The sequence below is a fragment of the Perca flavescens genome, chromosome 23, assembly GCF_004354835.1.
Source record: "Perca flavescens isolate YP-PL-M2 chromosome 23, PFLA_1.0, whole genome shotgun sequence".
NCBI lineage: Eukaryota > Metazoa > Chordata > Actinopteri > Perciformes > Percidae > Perca > Perca flavescens.
In genome coordinates this window covers 2,254,640-2,265,563 of record NC_041353.1, presented here as the reverse complement: position 1 = coordinate 2,265,563, position 10,924 = coordinate 2,254,640, and positions in this window count along the sequence as shown.

The following is a 10,924-nucleotide window of genomic DNA, read 5'->3' as shown; positions in this document are numbered from 1 at the left end:
TAAAGCGTAGTGTGTGCGTAGCGTAATGTGTAGTTTATGCGTAATGTGTGTAGTATGTAGTATGTAGTGTGTAGTGTGTGCGTGGCGTAGTGTGTGTGTAGTGTGTAGTGTGTACAGCGTAGTGTGTGCGTAGCGTAGTGTGTGTGTATGTAGTGTGTAGTGTGTGCGTAGTGTAGTGTGCGCGTAGTGTGTAGAGTGTAGTGTGTGCGTAGCGTAGTGTGTAGTGTATGTGTAGTGTGTGTGTATGTAGTGTGTGTGTAGTGTGTAGTATGTAGTGTGTAGTGTGTGCGTAGCGTAGTGTGTAGTGCGTAGTGTGTAGAGCGTGAGGGTGCGTAGTGTGTAGTGCGTAGTGTGTAGAGCGTAGTGTGTGCGTAGTGTGTAGTGTGTAGAGCGTAGTGTGTGCGTAGTGTGTAGTGAGTAGAGCGTAGTGTGTGTGTAGCGTAGTGTGTAGTGTGTAGAGCGTAGTGTGTGCGTAGTGTGTAGTGAGTAGAGCGTAGTGTGTAGTGAGTAGAGCATAGTGCGTAGTGCGTGTAGTATGTAGTGTGTAGAGCGTAGTGTGTGTGTAGTGTAGTGTGTAGTGAGTAGACCATAGTGGGTAGTGCATAGTGCGTAGTTTGTAGTGTGTGTAGTATGTAGTGTGTAGTGCGTAGTGTGTAGTGCGTAGTGTGTAATATGTAGTATGTAGTGTGTAGAGCATAGTGTGTGTGTAGTGTAGTTTGTAGCGAGTACCGTAGTGCGTAGTGTGTAGAGCGTAGTGTGTAGTGCATAGTGTGTAGTGTGTGTAGTGTGTAATGTGTAGAGCGTAGTGCGTAGTGTGTAGTGTGTAGCTTAGTGTGTAATGAGTAGAGCATAGTGCGTATTGCGCAGTGCGTAGTGCGCGTAGTATGTAGTGTCTAAGGTGTAGAGTGTAGTGCGAAGTGTGTGTAGAGTGTAGTGCGTACTACGTAGTGCGTAGTGCGTAGTACATAGTGCGTAGTGTGTGTAATGCATAGTGTGTGTAGTGTGTAGTATGTAGTGTGTAGTGTGTAGAGCGTAATGCGTAGTGTGTAGTGTGTGTAGGATGTAGTATGTAGTATGTAGTGTGTCAACTTCTGTGATCCAGGCTCAGGTCCCCGATGTGAAAATCCTCATTACTGCTTTATATTCCATCATATATTTGATATATATCGAATGTCAGCTGTGTTTTTCAGTATACCCACTACAATACATTAGATTACACCACTGCCTGGAACAAATTACAAGGACTTTTTATCAGAATGGAAAACCCAAAAAAGGCGAGTAGAGTCGAGCTCGTACCATGTGATGGAAAAACGCCAAATGTTATTGTAAAAGCAGGCTGCCCCTCAGTGATTTCTCTCAGATCTCTGCAGGGTAAATCCAGACAGCTAGCTAGACTATCTGTCCAATCTGAGTTTTCTGTTGCATGACTAAAACTACTTCTGAACATATATATATATTTATCTTCTTACTCTGTATATGTATGTATGTACGTGCGTATGTATGTATGTATATGGATGTGTATGTGTATATATGTGTATATGGGGATGTATGTTTGTATCTTTATCTTTTTACTCTATGCTGCTATTTGGAGAGGATTGCTCCAACAGAATTTCGTTGTATTGCATACAATGACAATAAAGATCTATCTATGTTCCACCAAAACCAGTTCCTTCCCGAGACTATTTAGCAGAGGCACCGTGGCTCCGTCCGGAGCTTAGCCCCGCCTCAAGACGATTGTGATTGGTTTAAAGAAATGCTAATAAACACAGAGCATGTTCTTCTCCCATCCAGGTAAAGAGAGCTGAAGTCCCGCCCCTTCCGGTGGACCTCATGGGACCTAAACTCAGAAACAATATGAAGGGTAGTGAACGGGGAGAGGCTAATTATTTTTTTGATCCCGTTTGAATTAAGCCGTGGATTACACATACGATGTTCGTCAATTTAAAAGATAATTTTTCAACCGAAGAAAATCTCAGTTAGCCGTAGGTTTGTCATAGTGCCACTTAGTTTAGTGTGAGACCGCTCAGTGGACTACATCTCCCAGTGGACTACATCTCCCGTCTCACACTATCTACCTCACCTAGCTTGATGCTCGGCTTGCTCGCTAGCTAGCTTAGCTTAGCTCTGTTCCACAACACATGCAACAATATCTTAACTGCTGTGTTTTATCCAGTCAGGTTTTTTCAGCAGAGAAGCAAAAGAAGAAGCGAGATACTCCGATCATTAGAGTAACGTTACATCCCCGGTACGATACACAACGACACACACAGACACCCACACCCACACACACACACACACACACACACACACACACACACACACACACAGGTACGATACACACAGACATCGTAGCTTCAGCCAGACGTCATCCATGAAGTTTGTAGTCTTTCTAATTACGTATTTTCACAGTCTGATACTTCAACAGTTTAACAATAAACTGAGACTTTCTTCGGTTGAAAAATTATCTTTTTAATTGACAAACATCACATATTTGTAATCCATGGCTCAATTCAAATGGGATCAAAAAAATAATTATTACCTCTCCATTGACCCTCGTTCATATTTTTTCGAAAGAAAAGGTCCCATTGGCCGGCAGTAGAAGGGGCGTGACTTCGGCTCTCTATGCTGTGTGGACTAGCCAGACCTTTCCTCCGCGGCGCTGTGGAGGAAGGTCTGGCAAATGCGAGACTAGTATAAATACAGGCCCCGTTTACACAAAGGCAAATGCAGATATTTTCCTGCAGTGGGGCCTCGCATTTACACGAAAATCCCGTTTTTAATAACAGAAAACGATTATTTCAAAGTGGAGATTTTGGAAAACTCCGTTTGCACGTAAACTGAGACAAACGGAGGTTTAGGCAGCCGAGAAAGAGAGAGAGAGGAAGTGATTGGTTGCTGTTGTTGCTATTGTCTGGATTCTGATTGGCTAACGTGGGCTTGAGCTTCTCGTTACACCGCCACCTACAGGTCTGGCGTGCTCTTGGCTGCATTGACAGCATATATATATATATACACTGGTACATGTAAACACACACTTTTCTGAAAACGGAGAGGTTGAAATGTCCGTTTATGAAAAAAGCCGGGCCACGTGTAAACGTAGCAACAGTGTGAATGAACGAATGCATGACTCCATAAAATCACTAAAATCTTCGTCCTCTGTTTGTGTCTCCTCAGAGAGTTGACGCCTTGCCCTCCGATCATCAGGAGAGTCGATCCACACCGCGGGACCCCCCTAACCTCTAACCTCAGCCAAGACACACAAACACACACCAGAACTGCTGCTGCACTTCACAAAAAAAAAAAAAACAGCATCTACAGTATACACCCTTTTTGGATCTCTGTGCCTTCAATCAAAAAAAAATTTCACCAGTGATACTTCGGAAGCTTTTTGCGTTTTTTTGTCTTCTTCTTCATTTCTTCTTCTTTTTGGAGCAGGACTCAGAGGATTTATCTGCCTGATGTAGGAGGGCCTGGGATCGTGCAGCTGCTCTAACTTTGTCTCTCTGGATATATATATATATATATATATATATATATATATATATATATATATATATATATATATATAAAAATGAGAAAATGTACATGCAACTTTTTGATCATTTTAACGCCCTGCAACGTGTTATTTTTCTTTTTGATTTTTCTACAAATTGTGTCAGTGATTTACTTTCATATCGGGAAGAAGAAGAAGAAGAAGGAATCCCTCGCTGTGCAATATCGGTCTCCATTTGTTCGTGTGAAGTTGTCGTGTGGATTTTAGGACTTTGGACAAAGTATTTTTGGTTTTATTTTTGTAACGCTGTTCTCCTGATTTCTATTTTTCTAAAATGACGACGGTGTGAAAGACAGATGAGCGGAGGCAAAACAACAACAACAAATTTAAAAAATTTAAATCGTCTTGAACACATGAAGAGAAGAGACAAAGTTTTTGGTTGTTGCTGCATTGAAGTTAAGTTTTCCCACGATGGCGCCCCACCACCCCCACCCTCTTCTCCTGCTCTTATACCGGAGCCAAAGCCATAGCCTATCTCAGATAACAACACGCCAGTGTCCCTAAAAACAGCGAGATGCATTCAGGGTCTGACAGTCTGGAGCTGATGCCACGGGCTCCTCGCATACGCTCATCCTAGCTGTTGGATTTTATGAGCGATATGTTTTTGATTTCTACTGTACGTTCAGGGGCTTGAATCTGAAGTATTTAGTATTTCTCTACCTTTGTGTGGCCTGTTCTTCTTGCTGTTATTTTGTACTTCCTCCTACATATCAATCAAGCAACTATAAGTGGCATGAGTATGTGTGTGTGTGTGTGTGTGTGTGTGAGAACAAGGAATGAGTGTGTTCGCCAGAATGGGACGTGGAATACTGTAAATTCTCAAATAAAAGCTGGATAATGGCCTAGTTGGAAATGAAGCAATGAGGAAAGAAGTAACTGTGGGTAAGAAATGCCAATTTGATTGGTTAGTTTAGATCAGTGGTTCCCAAAGTAAGATTGGGGGACCCCCAAGGGCCCTTTAGGGGGTTCAAAGAAAACCTTCCAATAAGGTGGGGGACCCTGGGACTCATTCTTATCAAATGTGTGTCTTTCTTGTGTCAGTTTAGGGGTCCTTCGATTAAAAAGGTTTGGGAATCACTGGGTTAGAAGTTGGGTCCGGGCAAAAAAAAAAAAAACCCATTGAACACCAAAGTAGAAGCTCCCTCAAGCGCTTTAAAAAAGTGAAATCTTATTCTGCTTTGTGTGAAGAAAATGGTTTAAGATTCTTAAAACAACCAAATTCAATGAAAGTGGTGAACTGATCATTTCTTTTAACTTGTGAAGAGCATTGTAGGGAAACATCCACGTTATTTTTTTTGACAATTTGGTTGAAAGAAACCCAAATTTCTCATATAGAAACTTTTTGAAATTGGGTCATATTTGTCCAATCCAGGCTACTTTATGCAAATCAGGGGCGTCCACCTCAACTAGCCGCCTCTCAAAAACAATTAAAAAAAAAAGGTTCTTAAAAAGATGTTGTGTGATGTTTGCAAGTCAAACATTTCCACATTCTTCTCCCATCTTTCCCATTTATTTGACGGTGAGAAATGTTAGATTTGTGCCTTGTTTGCTGATGTTATGTCGCTACTCAACGCGATCTCACAGCACGCCACATTTAAGGACCGTTTGCAAGTCGTGTTGAAACATTTTCAGCTTTTTGTCCTTTAACGCCCCATTCTCATTCCCAACTCATCACTTAAAAACACGTAGTCAACGTTAACCTTCCTGTTGTCCTTGGGGTCCAGTTTGACCCATTTTCAAAAAGTTTCTATATCAGAAATTTGGGTTTCTTTCAACCAAATTTTAAAACAAAATAAAGTGGATGGTTCCTACAACGCTCTTCACAAGTTAAATAAATGATCAGTTCACTACTTTTATTGAATTTGGGTGTTTTAATTCAATTGTATAGCATGTAAAGAATAATTGATAATAGAACGTTTGAAAAACTTGGAAAAAAATGTCAAAAACATTCAAACAGAAACTTCGAAAAAAGTGACAACAATTTCGAAAAAAGACGACCAAAACATTGGAAGCTTTTTACATTTTGACCCAGAAACAAAACAAGCAAAAAGTTGCGTGGTCGTCAGGGAAGACAACAAGGGTTAAAACATGACTTGGTTATGTTTAGGAGAAGATCGTTTGGGTTAAATGTTTGTTACGTAGATTAAAGGTGCAGTAGGTAAGACTTCTAAAACTATCTTTCTGTCATATTTATTGAAACTGACCCTATGTTCAACCCTGTTCACACCAGTTCATGAAATGGTCACATTATTTAGATTTATTGATTTGTGTACAGGTCACGATTTTCTCGTTTATTTTGTGTACAGGTCACGATTTTCTCGTTTATTTTGTGAACAGGTGACGATTTTCTCATGTATTTCGTGTACAGGTCACGATTTTCTCATTTATTTTCTGTACAGGTCATGATTTTCTCATTTATTTTGTGTACAGGTCACGATTTTCTCGTTAATTATGTGCACAGGTCAAGATTTTCTCGTTTATTTCATGTACAGGTCACGATTTTCTCATTTATTTTGTGTACAGGTCACGATTTTCTCGTTTATTTCGTGTACAGCTCACAATTTTCTCGTTTATTTCGTGTACAGGTCCTGATTTTCTCGTTTATTTCGTGTACAGCTCACGATTTTTTCGTTTATTTCGTGTACAGGTCACGATTTTCTCGTTTATTTCGTGTACAGGTCACGATTTTCTCGTTTATTTCGTGTACAGCTCACGATTTTCTAGTTTATTTCGTGTACAGGTCACGATTTTCTCGTTTATTTCGTGTACAAGTCACGATTTTCTCGTTTATTTCGTGTACAGGTCACGATTTTCTTGTTTATTTTGTGCACAAGTCACGATTTTTTCGTTTATTTTGTGTACAGGTCACGATTTTCTTGTTTATTTTGTGCACAAGTCACGATTTTCTCGTTTATTTCGTGTACAGGTCATGATTTTCTCCTTTATTTCGTGTACAGGTCACGATTTTCTCGTTTATTTCGGTACAGGTCAAGATTTTTTCGTTTATTTTGTGCACAAGTCATGATTTTCTCGTTTATTTCGTGTACAGGTCACGATTTTCTCGTTTATTTTGTGCACAGGTCACAGTTTTCTTGTTTATTTTGTGTACAGGTCACGATTTTCTCGTTTATTTCATGTACAGGTCACGATTTTTGTTGTTTATTTCGTGTACAGGTCACCGTTTTCTCATTTATTTCGTGTACAGGTCATGATTTTGTCGTTTATTTTGTGTACAGGTCACGATTTTGTCGTTTATTTCATGTACAGGTCACGATTTTGTTGTTTATTTTGTGTACAGATCACGATATTGTCGTTTATTTTGTGTACAGATCACGATTTTCTCGTTTATTTCATGTACAGATCACGATTTTCTGTATTGTTTGACCGTAGTCGTGCTATGATCACGAAAATATGCTTCCCATTTAAATACATTAAATTGAAAATTTGTGCTCACCACGCAAAAAAAACAACATAATCGTGTCCTGTTCACAAATCAATAGATTCAATAACGTGACAATTTCACGAACTGCCATGAAACTGGGCTGCTATGTTCCAGTAGAACTGAAGCAGGTACTTTAAAAATATATCAAGCTCCTCTGGCTCCACCTACAGCCTGTAGTGCGATTTGCAAAAATCCACAGCTCCCTGTTCAGATGCACCAATCAGGGCCAGTGGGGGTGTCTAACTGCGTGTCAATCACTTCTCATGCACATGCATTCATTCTCCTTGTGGGGGAGGGGCTTAGGAGACCGTTTTGGGCTTTAGCGGAAACGGGGGGAGGGACTGAGAAGTTATTGATGTTCAAATTTTTGGGCTACGTCCTGGATCTTCACAATCCTACCTACAGCACCTTTAAGTGACGTACGTAAGTTAAGTATTTAACGTAAAGAAGAGGGATGCTTCTGTCCAAAATATGATCAAATGTTCTTACCAAACTAGGAAGATTTATTCAAAATAATGTCGTCTTTCTACTTTATATCCGGGCCATTATTTGAGAGTTTACAGAAATTCCTGTTTTATTGTTTCAATCCTGTTTTCTGCAGTTGTGAAAAGTGTTCTGTGTTTCCTTGAAGCTGCTATCCCTGTACTGTGTAGATCGGAGATGTCCAGCCTTATCCCTGAAGTCCTAACTACATCCTCCATTAGCTCTCCGTATACACCGCACATACACGCCAACACACGTTGATCATCAACTCAATAATCAAATGCATCAGCGGTTCAGTTTGTGCCTTTTCAGGAGTCATCATTTTCACATATCGTCCCTTGCCTAAAAAATAATGGCTTATGTCATTTTTTTCAGATTTTCAGAAGACACAAAAAGGTAAAGTCACACGCTTGACATAGGACATTATACTGAAGGTGTAGAATCACATGACCTGTTCAACTGAGGATGTAGACAATATTACCAGAGGTGGCCAGCACCATGAGGAGATGATTTAGGCAAAAATAATAATAATTTTGTCAAACAAAATTACTTTATGACCATTATTTTAGGGATGTGACGATATGAGAATTGTGTTTTCATCCAAAAAGATGCAACTGTTTGGTCTCGTGTTCACTAGCCTTAGGCTGTTTTCAAAAGGTGCATTTCTGTTCCTTTAACGAGGTTAACAAAATATACATGATTCCTAAAACACACACACATATCCCGAAACATGTGTGATGTTTTTGAATATGCCGAAAGTTTTGAACAACCAAGGAGAAAAATAGTTTGACATTAGCACCACAAGTTGATGCAGAAAAGGCAGAATAATATAGAATATACGGTGTCGCTGGATTAAATGCATCAGGTAAGATTTTTGTCCCTTTATTTCGACGTTTGTTGTGCTTCTTCCGGTGTTTTTAGACGCTTCTCTTTGATGTTTTTGACACTTCTTTCTGATATTTTTGTCGCTTTTTTGTTTTGACAATTTGAGGTCTTTAGTGTAAGAACACTTTTTTTTCCTATAATGGAAACTTTATTTTTTTTACGACTTTTTTGTGGCTCTATGAGGCCCGAACTGTCGGAAATAAAAGCATGTTAATAAACTAAACATGTCTGGCCCTTGTGTGAAGTTGAGTTTGACACCCTTGCTCTAAATTTTCAGGGACCACCCTCCCCTCCCCCAGAATCTTCCTTTTGGGGTGGGGCGCGCATATTAAATATTACATTTTAATTAATTTTCTGTATTCAGATGCACGAATTTATGGTGGAAATACTTTTATTCACACATGTGAAAAAGAAAATATCAGATGACAATTCAAAATATATCAAAAATATAATGTAAAGTATTTTGTTGCGTGTCATTGGACATTTTTAAGTGGCTATATGGAAATCCTGGCGCTTTCTAACCGCGCATACCTGCGTATCAAGTAGATTTGCTTTTATAACAACGCAGCAGTTTACTTCTGAAACCAGATGGAACTCGTAACGTGAAATCTGTGATCCCGTCAGAGGCACAAACTCAACCTCATGGTCCACAAATGTTGTTTCTGTTTCAAACAAATCAAACATTTCGCAGCATTTTATATTTCTTGAAAAGCGACTGTTTGTAGGTGTACCTGCAAAGTTTTTTTTTATTTATTAAATGCATGATTTTCATTGAACACTGCCCTTTCATTCATTCATTCATCCAGTCACATCCACCCAGGGATGTTGTGTTCTGCCAAGAGTAGTGGAGGTAGTTACCTTTTTCCGTGTGGAGTCCGTAGACTTTGCTGCCTGTGAGTGTGAATCATCCGTGAAGCTGCCTCCGTCCATTGAGTACCTATTTACTGACACCGTTCCCCCAAAACAACGCTGCCAAATTAGTCTTGAAAACGCCAAAAGTTTTCTGACGTTCTTTGTTTATAAGTGGTTTAAGTGTATCACATGTTTAAACCTCATTCCCGTTAATGTTACATTGTGTTTTTAACAGAATCCTGTTTGTTAAAGTGTTAATGATATATGCAGAAGAGTTATGAAATAAACTGAAACAAACTCACGTGTGGTGGCATTTCATTGTTGGTCCACATGATGGAGACGTATTCTGTGTTTTTCAAACTCAAAAAAAATGTCTCTTTTAGCAAAGATTGTTCATGTTTGATTAATAAAATTGATACAATTTGAGGATATTGATTCTCTGAAGTCTGAGGGCATTTTCACGTATCTTCTTAAATTTACCTTTTTATTATGTAAACGATTTCTTTTTTTTTTGACAAGAACAAATTGACTAGGGTGTTTTTGTAGTGAAAAAAAGCTGAGACAGACATGAAGAGAGACAGCAGTAGAGAGAAGTATGTAGCAGCAGAGAGTAGTATGTAGCAGTAGAGAGTATGTAGAGAGACAGCAGTAGAGAGTAGTATGTAGAGAGACAGCAGTAGAGAGTAGTGTGAATCATCATTCACTTTACTGCTGTCTCAACACACTGTGAATACAGACAGCAGTAGAGAGTAGTATGTAGAGAGACAGTAGAGAGTATGTAGAGAGACAACAGTAGAGAGTAGTATGTAGAGAGACAACAGTAGAGAGTAGTATTTAGAGAGACAACAGTGGAGTAGTATGTAGAGAGACAACAGTAGAGAGTAGTATTTAGAGACAACAGTAGAGAGTAGTATGTAGAGAGACAACAGTAGAGAGTAGTATTTAGAGAGACAGCAGTAGAGAGTAATATGTAGAGAGACAAGTAGAGAGTAGTATTTAGAGAGACAACAGTAGATAGTAGTATGTAGAGACAGCAGTAGAGTAGTATGTAGAGAGACAACAGTAGAGAGCAGTATGTAGACAACAGTAGAGAGTAGTATGTAGAGAGACAACAGTAGAGAGGGTATGTAGAGAGACAACAGTAGAGAGTAGTATGTAGAGAGACAGTAGAGCATGTAGAGGTGTGTGAGGGCAGCAGTAGAGAGTAGTGTGTAGAGAGACAGCAACAGTAGTATAGAGACAGTAGTAGAGAGTAGTACAGAGCATTACAGCAGAGAGTAGTATGTAGAGAGACAACAGTAGAGGGGAGTAGTAATAAGAGAGACAGTAGTAGAGAGTAGTATGTAGAGAGACAAATAGGAGAGTAGTGTGTAGAGAGACAGCAGCAGAGAGTAGTGTAGAGAGACAGCAGGACAGTAGAAGGAAGAGAGACAGTAGAGAGTAGTATGTAGAGAGTTGCAGTAGAGAGTAGTAGTATGAGAGACAACAGTAGAGAGTAGTATGAAGAGAGACAGTAGTAGAGAGTAGTATGTAGAGAGACAACAGTAGAGAGTAGTGTGTAGAGAGACAGCAGTAGAGAGTAGTATGAGAGACAGTAGTAGAGAGTAGCATGTAGAGACAGCAGTAGAGAGTAGTATGTAGAGAGACAACAGTAGAGTAGTATGTAGAGAGACAGCAGTAGAGTAGTATGTAGAGACAGCAGTAGAGAG